The sequence below is a fragment of the Symphalangus syndactylus genome, chromosome 1 (assembly GCF_028878055.3).
Source record: "Symphalangus syndactylus isolate Jambi chromosome 1, NHGRI_mSymSyn1-v2.1_pri, whole genome shotgun sequence".
NCBI classification, from domain to species: Eukaryota; Metazoa; Chordata; class Mammalia; order Primates; family Hylobatidae; genus Symphalangus; species Symphalangus syndactylus.
Window position 1 is genome coordinate 108,686,905 of NC_072423.2, and position 5,138 is coordinate 108,692,042.

Consider the following 5,138-nt stretch of genomic DNA (forward strand, 5'->3'; position numbering starts at 1 on the left):
AAAAAACACACACACACACAACAAATAACATCTTAAAGCTATTTTTCTTGGAAGGAGGAGTTACGGAGAGTAAAACAAAGCACTAAGAAGCAGTTCAGCTATGACTCTAGGCAAGTCACTGATGAGAGGCCACTAAAGCTGTGTATGTTGCATTGTTTGGGAAAGTTTTTAAGCCTTAGGAAACAGTGCTGTAGTTTTAGAGACAGTGGCCTTGGCCCTGAGACTCTAGGCAGTTCCTCCTGGCTCTGAGCAGTCAGGGTTTATCTGGGAAGATTCCATCCTTTCCTTCCAGACTAAGAAGGTATTGTTTACTAACAGTGGTCTTTGTTAAATGTGAGTGATTGCTTGTCCTTTGCCCTGGAAACAGAACACAAGCTTTCCAGTGCCGAAGCAGAGTGTGAATCCAGACTTTAGTGCTTACTGGTTAAGTGACCCTGAGAAAGTTAACCTCTCAGAACTTCAGAGTCTTCATCACAATGTTTCCAGTGCATGTAGAAAGGCTCAGTGTTGTTGCTGTACTAGTCCTGGGTTGAGCCAGCTTCATGGGTGTGTGACTTGTATAGTCAGAAGGACCCTGCACTTCGTTTAATATTCTGTTGTTGCCATCTTGAGATTCTTAGCAATTTTTTAACAAGGGGCCCCACAAATTGGGTAGTTGGTCCTGCTGCCAGGGAAAGATACCCTCTTTTTATCCAGGCCCCCTGGTCCTGGAGTCTCAGGACCTCTCTGAGGAATTCCAGTAAAAGTGGACATATGTTAGTAACTAAATTTATTATTTCTAGTAATATTCATGCATATCCCACAAGATTTTCCATGCACACACTTATATTCTGTCTAAATAAAAATGGCTTACTTTATCCTTGCAATATTTCTTTTTTTCTTTTTTTTTTTTTTTTGACACAGAGTTTCACTCTATCACCCAGGCTGGAGTGCGATCTCGGCTCTGCAACCTCCGCCTCCCGGGTTCAAGCAATTCTCCTGCCTCAGCCTCCCGAGTAGCTGGGACTACAGGCACACACCACCATGCTTGGCTAATTTTTGTATTTTTTGGTGGAGACGCAGTTTCACCACATTGCCCAAGCTGGTCTTGAACTCCTGACCTCAAGTAATTCACCCACCTTGGCCTCCCAGAGTGCTGGGATTACAGGCATGAGCCACTGTGCCTGGCCGTTATCTGAGGAATTTAGAAGGGAGCAAAGACCACCTGGTGACCACCCGGTGACCACCCAACAGGCCATCCAGAGGCAAACCTCCTTATCTGGGGAAATTAGAAGTAATTAAACTTCCCTAGTATCTAAAGTGGGAATCTGGTTCCAGGCCTCTTTCAACTTTTATAAGTAACTAAAATTTCTAGGCATCTCTGGAATGCCATGCTGAAACTAATTTTACAACCCTAAGCTCCTGCCTGAAGGTCCATAAATGCACCTAAGGAAAATCCACCAAGGCCCTCAGTCCTCTCACTGGGGTGCCCTGCTGCACTCTTCTGCAGCGTTCTTTCTTTCTAAGAAATTTTCCTTTTTCAAACCTATACTGTTGTCAGTAAGTTCTTTTTGCCAACCTGTGAGGCGACCACTTCCTGGTGCTGGGGCTCAGACACCTCACCAGGCATTTTGTGTTCCAGTGTTCTGCATTTCCTCTGTGGCAATTAAGCTTACACACACACACACTCAACTGTCCCAAAGAAGAGAGTCACCTGATTCTAGTTATTCCGAGGGCTGTGTAAGCACTGAGACACACACATACACACACTCACACACATGCAGCTGTCCCAAAGAAGAGAGTCACCTGATTCTACTTATTCCAAGGGTTGTGTAAGAAGTTAGTCAATCTCTAGAGAAGCCCTGCTGCTGGGCACTGGAGCTCAGAAATTTATCTCAAAGAATTAGAATTCATAAGGAGCTCTGTGTTTTGGAAAGAGGATACATTGTTTAGGACAGTTTCCATTCCAATTGTGCAGCATGAAATAGAAAAATTTAATAAATGGGCCAATCAAGTATCTGGAATCCTTTGGATAAATTCATTTATTCAGTTAATCCATACTGAGCTCTGGCTGGGCTCTGGACAAAATGGGAAGCAAAATTACAGCCATATAATAGAATAGTTTGTAGCCATTCAAAATGATTGTATCGATATTTATTGATCTGGAATATGTTCATAGTATGGGTAAACTTATAAACAATATACTATGAACCCATTAAAAATATATTTCAGGGATTGGCTGGGTGTGGTGGCTCAGGCCTGTAATCCCAGCACTTTGGGAGGCTGAGGCAGGCAGATCACCGGAGGTCAGGAGTTCAAGACCAGCCAGGCCAACATGATAAAACCTCGTCTGTACTAAAAATACAAAAATTAGCTGGGCGTGGTGGCGGGCATCTATAGGAGGCTGAGGCAGGAGAATCACTTGAACCCAGGAGGTGGAGGTTGCAGTGAGCTGAGAGCACACCACTGCACTCCAGTCTGGGTGACAAAGCAGGGAAAAAAAAAAAAAATATATATATATATATATATATATATGAAAAAACTGGAAAGGTTCTACATCAAAATGGTAAATTTCATGTTATATATATTTCACTATAATAAAAGATTGTAACAGTGGCTATCTCTGGATGCTGTTTTTATTATTTGTATTTTTTATTTTTTTGCAATGAATATGTGACAAGTAAAAGAATGACTACAAATAAAAGGAAATATAAAAAATTAAGTCTGATGCTCTTTTAAAGGCCATCTGATTCACTCTTGACTGCAGCTTTCTCTCCATCCACCCGTCCGCTGGAGCTGGCTTTCTGTGTCACTTTTTAAAGTCCATTTTTTTTTTTTTTTTGAGATGGAGTCTTGCTCTAACGCCCAGTACATTGGTGCGATCTCGGCTCACTACAACCTCTGCCTCCTGGGTTCAAGCGATTCTCCTGCCTCAGCCTCCCAAGTAGCTGGGATTACAGGCGCCTGCCACCGCGCCCAGCTAATTTTTGTATTTTTAATAGAGACAGGGTTTCACGATTTTGGCCAGGCTGGTTTCGAACTCCCGACCTTGTGATCTACCCACCTCGGCCTCCCAAAGTGCCATCGCACCTGGCCTAAAGTCCATCCTTTAAGGCAAGCATGCTGTTGGGCTGAAAGCCAGGAGAGCCCCGCTATAATAGGGCAGGGAGCCAGGCTAGGAATTGGAAACAGTAAGAATGTGAAACAGGATGAGGATTTGAAGACCCTCTTAAAAATGGGAAAAAAAAAAAAAAAAAAGACTGCATTCCAAAAATAATGCAGAAAGTCAAGTCTTGGGAGGAAGGTTTGGTCTTAACGGTGAAATCTGGAAAAGGTATAGGAAGTACAATACTTGAAAGATACCCTGCAAAGATTTATTTTGGCTGGCAACATTCAGTAGATTACAGCTGTTTCTGTGGTTATTTTTGTAGATTAACATGGATCAAAATACGGCATCATCTTACTGGGCGTGTTCACTTCCTGACAGTTCTAGAACATGGCACTCGATCTGTCCTTGTTGCCTTCTAAACTATTCGAAGCAGACGTTGTATCAGACTTTCTAGCTTCTGAAATAAAGGCACGGGAATTACAGGGAAGCAGAGCAAGTGATCTGGGACGTGGAGGGTTTTTCTTCCATTGCTGTGCAGTTTGGAAAGTTGCCATCTATTCAGGTTTCACTCAAACCGGCTTTTTCCAGACCCCAGAACGAATTGTAGCCAGAAGCTCTGCTCTTTGTCAGGAGGCAATTATACCCCAGACTTAGCCAGGAACTTGCCTCTTCCCTTAGAGAACAACTTCTCTTTTATGTTTGAGGATCCTGGCTCTCCTTTTACCCAAGGGGTTGGGATACAGCCTCTAGTTCTTTCTAGAAAGACCCCAACTGTCCCAAGGTTTCCATTTTGTTTTTTACCATTGCACAGGTCTCTGGATATCACACCTTCCTAATAGCGGCTGAAATGTCTCACAGCCTTTCCTCGTTTTTGTTTCTCTTTAGCTAAAGAAAACAAAAATAAATAATCCCCATCTCCATTGTTGGAAACCCCAGGCAATTAACCTTTTGAGGAGCTTCACACAAGATAGAAATCTGTGAAGCCACATAGGTTGGCATTGAGTTTAACCCCTTGCCCAGAAAGTTAAGGTTAGGAAGCTTGGTTCCTATTTTCTGTTCAAATACTGCTTTCCTTTGTTAGAGATAAACTTTCTTTTAAGGCAAAGAATCACTTATATGATAGAACCTTTAAAATAATCCTGTTGACTACAAACAGGGTAGTGCAACTCTTCCAAATCTTGAATGTAGTGGTGACTGCATGACTGTGTATGGGTGTCAGAACATAAAACTAGCCACTAAAAAGGCTAATTTTGGTCGGGGGAGACCGTCTGCTCTGTCGCCCAGGCTGGAATGCAGTGGCACGATTTCGGCTCACTGCAGCCTCCGCCTTTCTCAATTCTCGTGCCTCAGCCGCGCCATCATGCCCGGCTAATTTTTTGTATTTTAGTAGAGGTGGCATTTTGTCTTGTTGGCCAGGCTGGTCTCAACTCCTGAGCTCAAGCGATCATCCCGCCTCGGCCTCCCAAAGTGGTGGGTTTAAAGGCGTGAGCCACCGCGCCCGGCCTAAAAAAGCTTATTTTTACTGTACCTAAAGTCCACCTCGATTAAGAACACCAGGCCGGGTGCGGGTGAGGTCAGGAGTTCGAGACCAGCCTGGCCAACATGGTGAAACCCCGTTTCTACCAAAAATACAAAATTAGCTAGGTGTGGTGGCGCGCGCCTGAGCGAGAGACTCCATCTCAAAAAAAAAAAAAAAAAAAAGTAAAGAGGTCGAAGCTGTCTAAGCGGGCGCTGCAGTGGACTAGCGGTCAAGTCTGCCTGCGAGCGGCTCACCTGAGTCACCCCCAAAACCGGCCTCCAGCGGCGTACCCGATCCTGCAGTACCCCCTCCCACGCGGCCTGCGATCGCGGCGCCTGCAGGAGGCGCCAGAGTCTTCGCGGGGGTTGCAATCCCGCGCAAGGGCCCCCGGCTCCCAAGGCACCCGCAACCTTCCGACCCCCGGGGAAGGCCCTGCACCTCTCGGCCGCTCCCTGCCAGCAGCCCGCCCTGCCACTACTCTCCTCCGCGGCCGCGCTGACGTCACCACCCCTCCTCCCCGCCTCGCGCCGC

The 5,138-nt window shown here is 45.4% G+C and overlaps 1 long non-coding RNA gene across 1 annotated transcript; it reads right to left on the reverse strand.

The window, feature by feature from the left end:
* Positions 1-2,791: 2,791 nt before the first annotated feature.
* On the reverse strand, positions 2,792-5,101 carry LOC129480701 (uncharacterized). The gene is made up of 2 exons (XR_008657107.2): positions 4,862-5,101; positions 2,792-3,545 (listed from the first exon to the last, which is right to left on the reverse strand). It is a non-coding gene; the product is annotated as an uncharacterized lncRNA (long non-coding RNA).
* Positions 5,102-5,138: the final 37 nt, after the last annotated feature.